Below are 19,421 nucleotides of genomic sequence, written 5' to 3' on the forward strand. Positions count from 1 at the left end.
ATTGTAACAAAAAAAAAGCAAGGTTGGTTGCAAAAGGCTACTCACAGGAAGAAGGAATTGATTATGATGAAACTTTTGCTCCAGTTTCTAGACTTGAAGTAATAAGGATCTTTCTTGCATTTGTTGCACACTCAAATTTCAAAGTGTATCAAATGGATATAAATAGTGCATTCCTTAATGGTGAGTTGGAAGAAGAGGTTTATGTGCAACAACCACATGGATTTGAAGATCTAGAATTTCCAGATTTTGTTTATCAACTTCTAAAGGCTCTCTATGGACTAAAGCAAGCACCTAGAGCTTGTTATGACATATTGTCAGAATTTTTGCTAAAACATGAATTCACTAGAGGAACAATTGACAAGACTCTATTCTACAAGCAGCATGATGGTGATATAATTCTAGTTCAAATCTATGTGGATGATACCATTTTTGGCTCTACAAATGAAACAATATGTCAGAGATTCTCAACACTCATGCAAAGTGAATATGAAATGAGCATGATTGGAGAATTAAGTTACTTTCTTGGACTTCAAGTCAGTCAAAGAAGTGATGGAAACTTCATCAGCCAAACCAAGTATGTTAAAGATTTATTGAAGAAATTTGGAATGGATGATTGTTCACCTGCATCAACACCTATGTCTACAGCTACAAAGTTGGATGAAGATAAGAAAAGAAAAAAGTATAGACATCTTAGGTTATAGAGGAAGATTAAATCTTTGTTGTATTTGACTGCTAGTAGACCAGGCATTATGTTTGCAACATATTTATGTGCAAGATTTCAAGCCAATTCAAAGAAATCACATTTGATGGTTGTGAAGGGAATTTTTAGATACTTAAAGGGAACACCAAACTTAGGATTATGGTATCCTAAGGGAACTGGATTTGAAACTGTTGGATACACACATGCAGATTTTGCTGGATGCAGGGTTGACAGAAAGAGCACTAGTGAAAGTTGTCAATTTCTTGGACAAAAACTTGTATCCTGGTACAGTAAGAAATAACAATCTGTGTCAACTTCCACAGCTAAGGCTGAATACATAGCTTTTGGAAGTTGTTGTGCTCAAGTGCTTTGTAATAGAAATTAACTAATGGACTATGACCTAGTGTTACACAAAATTCAAATAATGTGTGACAATACTAGTGCTAATTCTATTGTTGCTAATCCAGTTAATCATTATAGAACAAAGCACATTGATGTAAGGTACCATTTTATTAGAGAACATGCTGCAAATGGTACTATTGAGCTTATTTTTATTCCAACATAAAAATAATTAGCTGAAATTTTCATTAAACCTTTGGATAAAGAAAATTTTACTAGACTTGTTGGTGAAATTGGAATGTTAAATTCTTCATCCTAAATGCAAGAACTCAGCTAAAATGTTGCAGCAATTAATTTTAAATAAATCAAAATTAATTTAATTTAGTGGGAACTAACTGGAATATGATTTATAAATATTTCAGAATTCTCTCTATATTTATTTTTCAAAATTCAAAATTCACCTTGGAATCTTTCAAATTCTAAGAAAAAATATCTAATTGTTAATTTACATTTTAAATATGTGAAATTAGCATAAGTCAGAATAAAAAAAAAGTATATAGAGAACTGAGTTTTCGATAAGTCTAATTGACTTCTCGATAAGTCATTTTGAGACTTCTCGATAGACTTCTCGATAAGGCATTTTAACTTCTCGAAGAACATCTCGACAAGCCTCATTATGACTTCTGGTTAAGTCTTGTAGAGATCTTGACTTATGTTAATCATAGAGTTCTCTACAAGTATACATTCTAGACTTCTCGATAACTTAGAACTGAAATAATTTTATTCAATAAATTATTTTAGTAAAATAATTTTGACATAAAATATTTCTAGTTTTAATTTAATTTATTCAAATAAAAATTAGAAAATTCAGTCTATTCTAGACAAACTGGGTATTTATTTGACATTTCGATAAGTCAATATCTAGTTCTCGATAAGAGTAAGAAAAGTGACATATCGATATGTATCTATTCTCTCATGTGAGTTCTCGATATGCAAATCCTAAATGTTTATTTCTACTTCTCGACAAGTCACTTACCTTTTTCTATAAATACCCAGACATCTCGACATAACCCCTCTTTACGCTTTCAAGATCTCAAGTGACCTAGATTTTGCAAATCTTAACCGTTCTTTCTTATTTAGAACTCTTTCTCTTTCAAATTTCTTACCCACTCAAATTTAAACAATATCAATGGCATCCAATAATGTTAGATCTATTATTCCCAAAGATGGTACCAACTACTTGGCTTTTACGGATGCTAATCAAGCTCCTGAAAGCTTCAAATACTTTATCAAGTTTCTAGCTGAATCATACCTTGAAGGAGATTTGACTGCAAATCCTGTTCTCTACCTAGATGTGCTCAATGACTTTTGGAACTCAGCTTTAATGGAAACAGTTGTGCATGACAACCAGGAAGTAGATAAGATCGAAATTTCTCAAAACCGTAGACAATAGCCAAAAGTTCTTTCTCCGTAGTAGTATAATTCAGTTGAGCACCGTTGAGGGTCTTACTAGCATAGTAGACCATATGATATATGTTGTTCTTCCTCTGCCCAAGAACTGCTCCAACTGCATAATTACTTGCATCGTATATCATCTCAAAAGGCTCATTCCAAACAGGTGCGGTTATGACGGGTGCCGTGATTAAACTCTTCTTCAATGTTTCAAAAGCTGCAAGACACTCGTCATCAAATTTAAAAGGAACATCTTTCTCTAACAGACTGCACAAAGGCTTTGAAATTTTTGAGAAGTCCTTGATGAAACGCCTGTAGAAACCCGTATGACCAAGAAAACTGTGAATTCCCTTAACAGAAATAGGTGGAGGAAGATACTCAATGACCCCCACCTTGGCCTTGTCCACCTCTAGACCTTTATTAGAAACCTTGTGCCCGAGAATTATGCCTTGATGCACCATAAAGTGACATTTCTCCCAATTGAGAACCAGATTGGTCTCAACACACCTCTTGAGAACATGTCCCAGATTCTGCAAGCATTCATCAAAAGAATCGCCAAAGACTGAGAAGTTGACCATGAACACCTCCACATTCTGGCCAATCATGTCAGAAAAGATGGCATCATATATCTCTGAAATGTGGCTGGTGCACCACACAGACCAAAAGAAACTCGTCTAAAGGCGAAAGTACCAAATGGACAAGTGAAGGTAGTTTTCTCCTGATCTTCTGGAGCGATACAAATCTGATTGTAACCCGAGTAGTCATCTAGAAGACAATAATACTCATGACCAGCTAACCTATCAAGCATCTGATCAATAAAGGGCAATGGAAAGTAGTCCATCCTAGTGGCTTTGTTCAGCTTCCTATAGTCCATGCAGACTCTCCACCCCGTGACTGTCCGTGTAGGAATAAGCTCATTCTTCTCATTTGCTATCAGTAATTCCACCTTTCTTTGGTACACATTGAACCGGGCTTACCCATGAACTGTCCGAGATAGGATAGATGATCCCTGCATCTATCCACTTTAGAATTTCCTACTTCACTACTTCCTTCATGATTGGATTAAGTCTTCTTTGTTGCTCGACAATAGGCTTGCTACCTTCTTCTAGCAGAATTTTATGCATACAGTAAGAAGGGTTGATCCCCTTGATATCCGCTATAGTCCATCCAATTCCCGATTTGAACTCTCTCAAAATTCTCAAAAGCTTTTCCTCATCACTACCTGAAAGGTCAGATGTAATAATAACAGGCAGAGTAGATGCATCACCTAAAAAAATACCTCAAATGTTCAGGTAAAGGCTTAAGCTCAAGATTAGGAGCTTCCTCAATAGAAGGCTTGAGGCGTTTAGGAGCTTTGCTCAATTCTTCCATTCTAAGAGATTCAAAAGGCATATTGATCTTCCTCTTCCAGGGAGAAGCATTCAAATATTACAATTGCTCATCACCTTCATCATCTTCACTGTCTGAATTTCCTAATAAGGTTTTTTCTAAGGCGTCAGACCTTATGTAACACCCCCAAATCCAAGGTCGTGAATTCGGGTCGTTACGATCACTTATTAGTAAATAATTCTCTTTTCACAATATTACTCGACCTTTTATTCAAACTCACATACACACAGGTTATATGCTTGGAAACATTATCAAATAATCATTTCCACTTATCTACCTGACGGGGCTGGCGCACAAAAAGCCTACGGAACTCACGAGCGTTCCTTACCCGCCTAATGACAGCAGTCCTGGTCTGATCCATGCTAGTAGTCTGTTGTGATATGATATATAAAAGCAAGGGTGAGCATTAAAGCTCAGCAAGGTATATATCCCCATAATTAAGTATGTAAGGATAAATAAAACCAATAATTATACTTTGTATCTCCAAAGCGTTCTGAAAGTTTATATGCTTATCAAATTTATAATATTCTCAAAATCAACTACAATAGTATATCCACTGAATACTTATATTCATCTCTTTCTTAAAATCATTTTATACTCATACTCATTTTATTTCAAAATCTTAAGATGTTACTCGAACCAAGATTCTCATATGGGTGTGATATATATTCGTCAACATCCCAATTTAAAACTCAGCCTTATCGGCAGATTTCTCAAATGGATTTGATATATAATCATCAACATCCTTATTTAAACTCAGCCTTATCGGCAGATTTCTCAAATGGATTTGATATATATTCATCAATATCCTTGTTTAAAACTCAGCCTTATCGGCTCTCTGTTGTATATTTCACAACAGTTTTTCCAAAATGGAAGAAAGGGACTATACTGGAATAAACCACGTATCGGTGATCAGCCGAATACGAAATTTTCTCTACTAGTAGAAGGAATACAAACCTAGCCGCCTTTGGGCTCATCAAGACACTACACGGTGGTTGCCCATTGCCGTGCAAGTCCGAAAGTCAAAGGTCGCATAGACCATATAACCGTACAATGCGCCACTCCGCGCTTGCATAATGCGCCACTCCGCGCCTGGTCACTGCCCGATACCACTCCGTGCCGGGCAGGCCACATTCCAGTCCCAAAACAATTATATCTTTTGCTCAAAATCCTTTTTCGAAGGAATAGGTCGTTAAAAGTTGACCTTTAAATAAGATGATTTATTCATCACTTTTAACTCAATTGATCTTTGGGAGTTGTCAGAGTTTTGAATTTAAAATCATTTTCAAATCCCTATCTGTAGTAGGGTGACACATATATTACTCACTTGTTCTTTATTGAACGAGGAAGCAAAACTCTTATGCTTCTAGACTAAGTTCCCTAAGGTTTTGATACGTTTCAAATGATTAATCTCTTTCAAGAGTTTTGAATAATTTAGAAAGTACCTTTGGGAACCATGTCTATTTTTAAATAAGTTTTTAGAAGTCCGAAGATATTAAATATCTAAGGTCTCATAATAATTTAAGAGGGATTCAATGAATTGATAAAATCTTATAAATAAAACATCTTTGTATAAGGTTCAATGAATTGATAAAAAGCTTATATATAAAATATCTCTGAATATGGTTCAATGAATTGATAAAATCTTAAGTACAAAGTATTTCTAATTAAGGTTCAATGAATTAATAAAAAAAATCTTAAATACAAAATATCTCTGAATAAGGTCCAATGAATGGAGGCACCTTAATCAAATAATCAAAACAGGATTTGGTATCCTATAATTGCTCTTTGAATAGTTAAATCTTTATTAAATAACGTGAAATGATTTATAAACTATTCAGTATATTTTTAAATACTTTATGGATATTTAATAATCCCTTAAGTATCGCTTTATAAAATAATCAATCGAGTAAGGGTGTCCCTTAAATGAATAAACCAATATTTCTCGAAGTTTAAGTCAAAATCTCAATCATTCGCTTGATATATAAATTACGCGAACGTACTTTATTTATCGAAATAGAAATCTTTCGCGTTCGGCTCTCTCCGAAATTAAACCGTTATTAAAATATTTCCGACTCCCATTATCCTATATTATATTTGAAATACGTTTCAATTTCTCATACTCGTGTAAAATGAAATTTGTTTTCGTAAACAATCGCATAATTCGTATGCATTGATATCATAGAGAAGCATATATATTTGAACAGTAAATCATGCCATCAATATCACAACAGTATATATATAGCATGGATAGTATGAGATAGGGTTTCGAAAACTTGCCTCGAGTAATCGAAGTGGTATGGTATCTAGTGTTTGGTTGGCGATCTATAAACAAGAACCAATGGTCTAAGTTAGTACGCGATTAACGTCTCGCTTTTATTAAGCAACTTTCGCAACTACTCAAGTATAACGAATCTCCGATCGTCATATTCTCAACACTTATATTCTCACTTTATAACATGGTCGAGTTTTGAAATCGATCGTTCGCTTTAGAAAGTCCTTTTCGAGTTTTAAGCTTGAACGTGAGAAAACGCGCGTCAAAACTAGGTTTTTATGCGTTTCTCGCTTGCACTCGCTTTATCAAAACATTTTTATAAAATCGAAAAATTAATATTATCTCAAAATTCTTTTTGGACAGTCTTCTCTACTGTCATATCCATTTTTCATAATTTTTCCAGAATCTCGAAATTATTTTAAGTCCTTCAAAATCACCATGCAAGTGGACTTAAGTGCAGTAGGCAAATCACAGAAATGTTTTACACTAAAACGACCATAACTCCTAAACCGTAAATCTCCTCATGATGATCTACACATGTATAGAAACTACAAAACAAGATCTATCTGTTCATGGCCAGTGGTTTTCAAATTTTAACCATTTTCATGGCCGAATGTCCTGCAGAAAACAGATCAAGTGCAAGAATGCCCAAACTCAATTTCTACTACTTGATCTTAACACAATCACTACCTATAACCATCATAAACACAAGTACTTCTCAAGATCCACCCACATGAACCTTGTATGCTCTATCTAGTACCACATACATGGAATACAACTCAACATCTCAAGCCTTTAGCAAGAACATAATCAATACAAACTCAAACAAACACAATCCTTTGGATCTTAACACTACAACAAACATAACTCTTAAATCCAACCATAAAACCTTAAAGGGTTGAAACTTATACCTTCTTGGACACTAGAAAGGTTAGTGCTAGGATTATTGAGGCTTGGTTTGCTTAGAAAACACTTAGAAGGGCTAGCTCCTTAAGAAACAAAACCAAGAAACAAGTTAGAATTTCGGAGTTACATTTCAGCACCTCATTCAAACATTTTTATAAAATTCAAAAAAAATAATTTGAGGCTGAAATTTGGTACGAAGCTTACCCATGATATAGAGAAGATATGGTAAAAATTTCATGATATTGGAATGAGTATATTTTGAGTTATGAATTTTTCTTTCTCCCTTGCTCAGAAAATCCGAACTGCTGGAATGAAAAATGGGAGAGCTTTAAGTGAGGGAAAAGGGGTTGTTTTCTTTTGTGGCTAAAGTGTGGGAGTGTATAATGAATATATGGGATGTATGCAGCAGATTTGACAATAATTTGGCAAAGGTATGGGTTGGTTTGATTGTGTGGTGAAGTGAGAAAAGGGAGAAGTATGGCTTGTGTACTTGTTTGTCTCCCATCACTATTCAACACTATTCCACTAACTATTCTAGTTACTTCTAATCATCTAGTTACACTCCTAACTACTAGCTAGGACTTGGTTATGCATGGCCAACTTGCATGGGATTTAATTTCTCATTCGTTTATTTATCGTAAACGCAATCGTCGTTCCATTCCGATAGTTTCCACGTATAACGACTTATTTCGTAGCGATTTCTTTTATCGCTTATAATCCTATAACCAATTCCATTCCTTCTCTTGATCATAGAAACACCTTGATATATTATTTATTTCATGTAGTATTCCCGGTTCTACGCCATTCTTTACGGATACGAAAACACGTAGTATAATTGTGAATCTTCGAATTCCGTTGGCTTTTACATTCACTTATTTTCCTCGATAAACAAGAATATGATCTCGAATTCTCAAAATTCCACTATTCATTTTATGATGACCCCCATACGTATTACTTAATTAGCTCAAGTTACTATTCACAGAAGTTTTAAAATATTACAAAAATCAGGGTTCTTACAGTCTCCCCCCCTTAAAAGGATTCCGTCCCGGAATCAACTCACAAATAGATGGGGGTACCTTTCTCGCAGGTGGCTCTCTAATTCCCAAGTCGATTCCTCGACCTTGGGATGTCTCAATAAGACTCTGAATAGCTTGACACTCTTGTCCCTGAGTACTTGCTCTTTTCAACCAATGATTTCAACTGGTTGCTCAATGTTGGACAGATCTAGTACTTACTCATGTTTCACTATATTCTTGGTATCCGCATTATACTTTCTCAACATTGGCACATGAAAAACACTATGAACCTGTTGAAGGTTTGGAGGTAAAGCCAATTCGTATGCCACGGTTCTATTTGTCACAAAATCTCAAAGGACCCATATATCGGGAACTCAACTTCCCTTTCTTTCCAAATCTCATCAGTCCTTCCCATGGTAACACTTTCAAAAATACCTGGTCACCCACTTCATATTCTCTGTCTTTTCGTTCTAAGTCGGCATATTTACGCTGTCGGTCTTGGGCTGCCGCTAAGCATCCTCTGTTCAACTCAACTATGTCCCTCGTTCTTTACACCAAGTCGGGACCTAGTAACTTTCTTTCACCAACTTCATCCCAGTACAAGGGTGAATGGCACCTCCGACCATACAGCGCCTCATGTGGGGGCATTTCTATACTCGCATGATAACTATGACTGTAGGCAAACTCTATCAAAGATAGGTGTTCATCTCAATAACCTTAAAAATCAATTACACAATTTCTCAACATGTACTCCAATGTCTGAATGATTCACTCACTTTGTCCATCGGTTTGGGGATGGTATGCAGTACTCACATTCAGTTTGGTTCATAAGCATTCCTGAAAGTTCCTCAAAAAAATCTGAAGTTGAATCGGGGATTTCTGTCAGATACGATAGCTACAGAGACTCCATGTCTTATCACAATTTCCTTGATGTATAGCTCTGCTAATCTATCCACCATGTAGGTTTTCTTGATTGGAAGAAAGTATGCTGACTTGGTCAGTCGATATATAATTACTCATATTGCATCACGGTTAGCCTTAGCTCGGGGAAATCCTACCACAGAATCCATGGCTATTTGTTCCCACTTTCACATCGAAATTCCTAAGGGTTGTAGGAGTCCCCTTGGTCGCTGATGTTCCACCTTCACTCTTTAACAGGTCAAACACTTACTGACCCAATTGGCCACGTCTCTTTTCATGTTGGGTCATCAATAATATTCCTTTGGATCTCGATATATCTTGTTACCTCCAGGATGAATTGAATATCTAGAATTATGTCCTTCGCATAAAATTTCATCTTTTAATTCTCGAACATTCGGAATCCAAATCCGGTTCGTATATCTCATAATTCCCTTCTCATCTTTCTCACATTTGACTTCTTCTCAGTCAAAGATTCTCGCTCTTCATTCGTCTTCTCTTCCTGACAATGTCCCATCTTTTCTAACAATTCCGGTTCTAATTTGATCTCAAATAGTCCATTAGTCCCTTTACCGGTGACTTCACCTCTATCTCCATCTCCTCGAGTTCTCTCACTAGTTTCTCCGGCGTTGTCAACATCTTGAGTTTCTCTTTACTACTAAGGACATCGGCCACCACATTGGCCTTCCCTGGGTGATATAAAATCTCACCGACATAGTCTTTCATTAACTCTACCCATCTCCTCTGTCTCCTGTTGAGTTCTTTCTGAGTAAATATATACTTAAGGCTCTTATGGTCAGTGTAGATCTCACAATTTTCTTTGTATGGATATTGTCTCCAATTCTTCAAAGCAAAACTATTGCTGCTAATTCTAATTCATGAGTAGGGTATCTTACTTCATATTCCTTCAGCTGCCGTGAGACATAAGCAACCACTTTCCCATGCTGCATGAGCATGCATCCTAATCCTTTATGTGATGCATCACTATAGATCACAAATCACCCTTTCCATCGGCAATGCCAGCACGAGGGCTGTTACCAAACTCCTTTTCAATTCCTGAAAACTATCCTCACATTTTCATTCCACGCAACCTTTTCCGTTTTGCAAGTAGGCCTAGTCAAAGGTCCTGATATCTTGGCGAAATCCTGTACGAACCTCTCATAAAACCGGTTAATTCCCAAAAAGTTCCTACTTCCGTAGGTGTGGTTATTCTTTCTCATTGGAATACTGCCTCAACATTGGTAGGGTCAACTAACACTCCTTCACTGCTCATCAATTGTCCTAAGATCTGAACTTCATTTTGCCAGAATTCGCACTGTGAGAATTTGGCAAACAACTTTTCTCTTCTCAATGCTTCTACCACTATCCTCAGATATTCCGCATGTTCTTCTTCCGTTTTAGAATAGACTAAAATATTATCAATAAAAAAATAATGACGCACACGTCCAAATACTTTTTAAACACTCGATTCACAAAGTCCATGAAAGCTACTGGGGCATTCATTGGCCCGAACGACGTCACCAAGAACTCATAATGTCCATACCTCGTGCGAAATACGGTATTTGTCCCCTGTTTTAATCTTCAGTTGGTGATATCCCATTCTTAGATCGATTTTCAAAAAGTGTACCACTCCTTCAAGTTGGTCAAACGAATCGTCAATTCTAGAGAGAGGGTATCTGTTCTTAATAGTCAGCTTATTCAGTTCCCTATACTCTGTGCACAATCGCATACTACCATCCTTCTTTTTGACAAACAACATTGGTGTGCCTCATGGTGACACATTAGGTCTCATCATTCCTTTATTCAACAGTTCTTGCAACTGTGAAGTCAATTCTTTCATTTCAACCGGGGCTAGCCTGTATGGGGCTTTTTGAAAATGATGTCGTTCCTGATGCTAATTCGATAGCGAATTCTATCTCTCGGTCAGGTGATAATCCTGAAAGGTCTTTGGAAAACACATCCTCAAACTCGTTAACAACTGGTATGTCACGTACATCGGGGCTTCTCTCTTGGTACCCTCCACGTATGCTAAATACGCTTTGCTATATTTCCTTAATAATTGCTTTGCTTGAGCAATATTAAAAAAAATTTGGGTCTGACGCTGACCCTTAATCACAATTTTCTTGTCGTTAGGCATTCAGATTTTAACTTTCTTTCCTTTATAATCAATCTGAGCACCATTGCTCGACAACCAATCCATTTTTAAGACCACACCAAATTCTCTCAGACTGAAAGGAATTAAGTCCAACTTAAAGCCCTTCCCTCCTAATTCCCACTTGCAGATTAGATGAATCTCATTAATTGGAACAACCTCTCGATTCACTATTTCTATTCGCAATAATTCTCGCGTTGGAATCATATTAAGTTTTAACTTGGCCAAAAATCTCGCGATATAAAATACTTAGTTGCTTCAGAATTAAACAGAATATTTGCACTAACCAAATTGAGTAAAAGGTTACCTGCTATCACGCCTTAGCTGGGTTGGGGCAGTTGCTAGAATAATGTCCTGGTTGGTTGCAATTAAAGCACCTCAGTAGTTCTTTTCCCAAATTACATACCCCGGGATGTTTCTCCCCACATGACTTATGATCTGGTAGGGGTGACCGAAACTGGTTATGAAACGTAGTCCTATATTGACCACCTCCCTGGGCGATACTCTTGCTTACCGGTTCGCTAAAGCTATTTCCGCCAGCTACGGTAGTGGCGAACCTGGTACCTACTATGGGTTGGGACACCACTCCCCTCTCAGTCCTAATCAGAAACTTCTGTTTATCGCTCTGCCGCCTTGGCTTCCGAACTCCTCTTCTTGCTCTCTTCCTCTTTTTGACTTTGCTCACTCTCTGCCTCTACAATCGAGGCCTTTTTGCACATAGTCTGTTATCTCAAGTAATGACACTCGGTCCTGAATCCATTGTTTCAGCCCTTGCTGAAATCTCCTTGCCTTTTTCTCTTTCATGTTCACAAACTCCGGCACGAATCTCGACAGTTCAATAAATTTGGCTTTGTACACAGCCACTGACATCTTATTTTACTTAATCTCTAGAAACTTCAACTCCATCTGAGCCTCCATAAACCTGGGAAATACTTTTCCCCATGTGATAATCACATCAGTCTCCAGGGTTCCTTTAGGTTCCCACTAATAATTTGCTTCTCCTTTCAACATATAATTGGTGAACACAGTCTTTTGTGTCTCTTCTATAGGCATTATCTCAAAGCTCTTTTCCATTTCTTTCAGCCAAGCTCTGGCCTTAACAGATTAGCAGTCCCTTGAAATTTCTGGGGGTTTTAACAACCTAAAGGCCTTAAAGACATTAGTAACTGGAACATGATCAACCTGGGTTGAGGGTGACAATTTAAATTATCTCGAAGAAGATTCATAATTTGGTCCATGGTGTTTCCGCTCTGGCCTTCCCCCTCGTTAGTATCCATAGTTTCTTCTTCATTGTAATCCTCTCAGCCGAATTCATTATATTCAATTTCCTCGTGTTCTTGGTTATTATGGTTTACCAATTCAGCAGGGTTTGCTCTAGTTTCCCAATATGTCGGGGTGGCATCGTTATGCTAATATAAAAGATCACCAATATAACATTATTCGCGTCTCTACTCATTATGTTAAAGTCGCTTAATAACTCGCTTTGTCACAAATCCATTCTTCATTCCTCTTTAGTTACTCGCAACGTTGTGCCCACGCACCTGATTTGATGCGTTAACAAAAGACGACATCCTGTCGAGAATATACACGTAGCTCCTAGTGACATCCCACTCTTGGAATTCTGCGTCAGACTTATTGGTCTTCTCCTCCAGCAGTTCGGAGCTTGCTGCGTTGATTGCAGGAGCATGAAACTTTTCAGAAATTATTCTGTCGATTCTCGCTTTCCGTGCCGAGCTATAATGGCTTAACGGACGAAATGATTTTGTATTATCGCATAGCATTCTCATCTTGGGACACGCTAAAATCTTCCTTATAGGACATAGATTCCTCAATGGTATAGCGAATACCCTTCTTGGTAGAATCACTGTTTGTCATGTATTGAACCCTTATTATCGGAACAATACTTTCTACCAATTCAGGTAACGTAATAACCTTAATAGTAAAAGAATTAAGCATCTTGATTCTTGCCTAATATGTCTCCTCAAGGACCCTCTATAAAGAGCTATGAGTAGCAAGACTCGGGTTTTCCAATCAACCCATGGTATTGGGGTATCGTTTTCATCCCGCTTTCTCCGGAGACTTAGCTCCACTTCTATATCAACATTATAAAAATCATGTACAATTTTCTCCTTTCCTCATTTTGTCGATCTTAAACGATCCCATCAATTTCCGTATAACACTTCACATAAACACTTCAACATAACTCCTGGTAGTCCATCAACAAACTCTATCGGCTCAACCAATGGACTCTCTTTTGCATATAACTCTTAGCACTCTTTTCTTTGAGTGCTCCAACTCATTCTCTTCCCTTAATGTTGGCTTTTCAATCGACTGTTAATAACTCAATCAATGCCTCAACTCTTAACGCTAAGGTCCCCTTGGGTACTACCGTCGCGACTACTCCATAGTAATCCGACTACGAACTCGATGAGAGTTCTTTTTAACTTTTAGATCCTCAGTCTACCCATTTTACTCTTACTGTTTCCAAGACTTATAACCTTTGGCTCTGATACCATTTCTGTAACACCCCCAAATCCAAGGTCGTGAATTCGGGTCGTTACGATCACTTATTAGTAAATAATTCTCTTTTCACAATATTACTCGACCTTTTATTCAAACTCACATACACACAGGTTATATGCTTGGAAACATTATCAAATAATCATTTCCACTTATCTACCTGACGGGGCTGGCGCACAAAAAGCCTACGGAACTCACGAGCGTTCCTTACCCGCCTAATGACAGCAGTCCTGGTCTGATCCATGCTAGTAGTCTGTTGTGATATGATATATAAAAGCAAGGGTGAGCATTAAAGCTCAGCAAGGTATATATCCCCATAATTAAGTATGTAAGGATAAATAAAACCAATAATTATACTTTGTATCTCCAAAGCGTTCTGAAAGTTTATATGCTTATCAAATTTATAATATTCTCAAAATCAACTACAATAGTATATCCACTGAATACTTATATTCATCTCTTTCTTAAAATCATTTTATACTCATACTCATTTTATTTCAAAATCTTAAGATGTTACTCGAACCAAGATTCTCATATGGGTGTGATATATATTCGTCAACATCCCAATTTAAAACTCAGCCTTATCGGCAGATTTCTCAAATGGATTTGATATATAATCATCAACATCCTTATTTAAACTCAGCCTTATCGGCAGATTTCTCAAATGGATTTGATATATATTCATCAATATCCTTGTTTAAAACTCAGCCTTATCGGCTCTCTGTTGTATATTTCACAACAGTTTTTCCAAAATGGAAGAAAGGGACTATACTGGAATAAACCACGTATCGGTGATCAGCCGAATACGAAATTTTCTCTACTAGTAGAAGGAATACAAACCTAGCCGCCTTTGGGCTCATCAAGACACTACACGGTGGTTGCCCATTGCCGTGCAAGTCCGAAAGTCAAAGGTCGCATAGACCATATAACCGTACAATGCGCCACTCCGCGCTTGCATAATGCGCCACTCCGCGCCTGGTCACTGCCCGATACCACTCCGTGCCGGGCAGGCCACATTCCAGTCCCAAAACAATTATATCTTTTGCTCAAAATCCTTTTTCGAAGGAATAGGTCGTTAAAAGTTGACCTTTAAATAAGATGATTTATTCATCACTTTTAACTCAATTGATCTTTGGGAGTTGTCAGAGTTTTGAATTTAAAATCATTTTCAAATCCCTATCTGTAGTAGGGTGACACATATATTACTCACTTGTTCTTTATTGAACGAGGAAGCAAAACTCTTATGCTTCTAGACTAAGTTCCCTAAGGTTTTGATACGTTTCAAATGATTAATCTCTTTCAAGAGTTTTGAATAATTTAGAAAGTACCTTTGGGAACCATGTCTATTTTTAAATAAGTTTTTAGAAGTCCGAAGATATTAAATATCTAAGGTCTCATAATAATTTAAGAGGGATTCAATGAATTGATAAAATCTTATAAATAAAACATCTTTGTATAAGGTTCAATGAATTGATAAAAAGCTTATATATAAAATATCTCTGAATATGGTTCAATGAATTGATAAAATCTTAAGTACAAAGTATTTCTAATTAAGGTTCAATGAATTAATAAAAAAAATCTTAAATACAAAATATCTCTGAATAAGGTCCAATGAATGGAGGCACCTTAATCAAATAATCAAAACAGGATTTGGTATCCTATAATTGCTCTTTGAATAGTTAAATCTTTATTAAATAACGTGAAATGATTTATAAACTATTCAGTATATTTTTAAATACTTTATGGATATTTAATAATCCCTTAAGTATCGCTTTATAAAATAATCAATCGAGTAAGGGTGTCCCTTAAATGAATAAACCAATATTTCTCGAAGTTTAAGTCAAAATCTCAATCATTCGCTTGATATATAAATTACGCGAACGTACTTTATTTATCGAAATAGAAATCTTTCGCGTTCGGCTCTCTCCGAAATTAAACCGTTATTAAAATATTTCCGACTCCCATTATCCTATATTATATTTGAAATACGTTTCAATTTCTCATACTCGTGTAAAATGAAATTTGTTTTCGTAAACAATCGCATAATTCGTATGCATTGATATCATAGAGAAGCATATATATTTGAACAGTAAATCATGCCATCAATATCACAACAGTATATATATAGCATGGATAGTATGAGATAGGGTTTCGAAAACTTGCCTCGAGTAATCGAAGTGGTATGGTATCTAGTGTTTGGTTGGCGATCTATAAACAAGAACCAATGGTCTAAGTTAGTACGCGATTAACGTCTCGCTTTTATTAAGCAACTTTCGCAACTACTCAAGTATAACGAATCTCCGATCGTCATATTCTCAACACTTATATTCTCACTTTATAACATGGTCGAGTTTTGAAATCGATCGTTCGCTTTAGAAAGTCCTTTTCGAGTTTTAAGCTTGAACGTGAGAAAACGCGCGTCAAAACTAGGTTTTTATGCGTTTCTCGCTTGCACTCGCTTTATCAAAACATTTTTATAAAATCGAAAAATTAATATTATCTCAAAATTCTTTTTGGACAGTCTTCTCTACTGTCATATCCATTTTTCATAATTTTTCCAGAATCTCGAAATTATTTTAAGTCCTTCAAAATCACCATGCAAGTGGACTTAAGTGCAGTAGGCAAATCACAGAAATGTTTTACACTAAAACGACCATAACTCCTAAACCGTAAATCTCCTCATGATGATCTACACATGTATAGAAACTACAAAACAAGATCTATCTGTTCATGGCCAGTGGTTTTCAAATTTTAACCATTTTCATGGCCGAATGTCCTGCAGAAAACAGATCAAGTGCAAGAATGCCCAAACTCAATTTCTACTACTTGATCTTAACACAATCACTACCTATAACCATCATAAACACAAGTACTTCTCAAGATCCACCCACATGAACCTTGTATGCTCTATCTAGTACCACATACATGGAATACAACTCAACATCTCAAGCCTTTAGCAAGAACATAATCAATACAAACTCAAACAAACACAATCCTTTGGATCTTAACACTACAACAAACATAACTCTTAAATCCAACCATAAAACCTTAAAGGGTTGAAACTTATACCTTCTTGGACACTAGAAAGGTTAGTGCTAGGATTATTGAGGCTTGGTTTGCTTAGAAAACACTTAGAAGGGCTAGCTCCTTAAGAAACAAAACCAAGAAACAAGTTAGAATTTCGGAGTTACATTTCAGCACCTCATTCAAACATTTTTATAAAATTCAAAAAAAATAATTTGAGGCTGAAATTTGGTACGAAGCTTACCCATGATATAGAGAAGATATGGTAAAAATTTCATGATATTGGAATGAGTATATTTTGAGTTATGAATTTTTCTTTCTCCCTTGCTCAGAAAATCCGAACTGCTGGAATGAAAAATGGGAGAGCTTTAAGTGAGGGAAAAGGGGTTGTTTTCTTTTGTGGCTAAAGTGTGGGAGTGTATAATGAATATATGGGATGTATGCAGCAGATTTGACAATAATTTGGCAAAGGTATGGGTTGGTTTGATTGTGTGGTGAAGTGAGAAAAGGGAGAAGTATGGCTTGTGTACTTGTTTGTCTCCCATCACTATTCAACACTATTCCACTAACTATTCTAGTTACTTCTAATCATCTAGTTACACTCCTAACTACTAGCTAGGACTTGGTTATGCATGGCCAACTTGCATGGGATTTAATTTCTCATTCGTTTATTTATCGTAAACGCAATCGTCGTTCCATTCCGATAGTTTCCACGTATAACGACTTATTTCGTAGCGATTTCTTTTATCGCTTATAATCCTATAACCAATTCCATTCCTTCTCTTGATCATAGAAACACCTTGATATATTATTTATTTCATGTAGTATTCCCGGTTCTACGCCATTCTTTACGGATACGAAAACACGTAGTATAATTGTGAATCTTCGAATTCCGTTGGCTTTTACATTCACTTATTTTCCTCGATAAACAAGAATATGATCTCGAATTCTCAAAATTCCACTATTCATTTTATGATGACCCCCATACGTATTACTTAATTAGCTCAAGTTACTATTCACAGAAGTTTTAAAATATTACAAAAATCAGGGTTCTTACACCTTAGCATTTGATCAAGTTCCGATGTGACCACCAAATCGACCAACTCGACTTTTAAGCACTCCTCATTATCAGTAGGAAATTTCATAGCATTGAACACATTGAAAGTCACGTCCTAATCCAACACTCGCATTGTAAGCTCACCCTTCAGCACATCAATCAAGGTTCGGCCAGTTGCCATCAGCAAGAAAGATGAGTTTATCAACCTTGACCAAGACATCCTCCACAATACCTCGCAGATATGTAATAGAACGGTTGGCCAACTGCAAAGTCATATACATCGGTTTAGTAATCAGGTAGATCCAACTGTGTGAAGATTGACAAAGGCATCATATTGATGCTAGCTCCCAAGTCACATAAGCATCTGTCAAAAGACATTTTTCCAATAGTACATGGAATAGTAAAGCTTCCCGGATCTTTAAACTTCGGAGGCAACTTCTGTTGCAGCACAACACGGCATTCCTCCATGAGAGCGACAGTCTCTAAATCATCTAGCTTTACTTTCCGAGAGAGAATACCTTTCATAAACTTTGCATAATTACGCATTTGCTCGAGAGCCTCAACGAAAGGTATGTTGATATGAAGTTTCTTGAACACCTCCAGAAATTTCTCAAACTTCTTGTCCAGCTTTTTCTTCTGCATCCGTTTAGGAAAAGGTGGTGGAGGATAGATCTGTTTCTCCCCTGTATTACCCTCAGGCAGAGTGTGCTCAACAGCGGTCTTCCTTGGTTCCACTTCTTCATCCTACTGCTTTGCTTCTTTCTCAGCCCCAGCTTCTTTAGTTAACTCTTGAGTTTTTTCGGGATTCACAACCTTCCCGGACCTCAAAGTGATTGCCTTTACCTGCTCCTTAGCTTCCCTCTTTCCTGGCACTTCAGTGTCACTAAGCAATGTACCAGGTTGATGATTTAGCAAGGCATTGCCAATTTGCCCAATTTGATTTTCCAAGGTCTTGATAGAAATAGCTTGACTCTTGCACATGAGCTTCAACTCCTCTAATTCAGATTTTTCATTAGCTTGTTGCAGGTGGAGTTGTTGTTTTGGTGCATACTACGGTTGTTGAAAACCAGGGGGTTGTACTGCTTAGCTGGATACTGCTGATAAGGCTATTGAACCGCATTCTGAGCGTTGCTCCAACTGAAATTAGGATGATTGCAGTTGTTAGGATGATAGGTGGCTGGCACAGGTTGCTGTGATCGCTGGAAGTTGCTCACGAACTGAGCTGATTCACTAGAAATTACGCACTGATCAGTCTCATGGGCACCATCACAAAGCTCATAGACACTAGTGATTTGATTAACTCCATAATTAGCCAAAGTGTCCACCAAAGCCTTAAGTTGGGCAGCTATAGCAGTTGCTGCATCCAACTCCAGAATTCCTGCTACTTTTCCCTGAGTCAGTCTCTGGGAAGGATTCTGGTACTCATTAGCAGCCATCAGTTCAATAAGTTCATAAGCTTCATCATAGCTCTTAGCCCACAAGGCTCCTCCTGATGTTGCATCAAGCATGGGTCTAGAAGTAGCACCCAATCCATTGTAGAAATAGTTGATAATCATGCAATCAGGCATGCCATGGTATGGGCACTTCCTTAGCATCTCCTTATATCGATCCCAAGCCTCACACAGAGATTCTCTACTTTGTTGAGCAAACTGAGTAAGAGCATTCCTGAGTGC

At 37.0% G+C, this 19,421-nt stretch overlaps 1 non-coding gene across 1 annotated transcript; it reads left to right on the top strand.

The window, feature by feature from the left end:
* Positions 1-19,314: 19,314 nt before the first annotated feature.
* Positions 19,315-19,421, top strand: LOC141676137 (small nucleolar RNA R71). The gene has a single exon (XR_012556743.1). It is a non-coding gene; the product is annotated as a small nucleolar RNA R71 (small nucleolar RNA).

This window comes from Apium graveolens, chromosome 7, assembly GCF_009905375.1.
Source record: "Apium graveolens cultivar Ventura chromosome 7, ASM990537v1, whole genome shotgun sequence".
NCBI lineage: Eukaryota > Viridiplantae > Streptophyta > Magnoliopsida > Apiales > Apiaceae > Apium > Apium graveolens.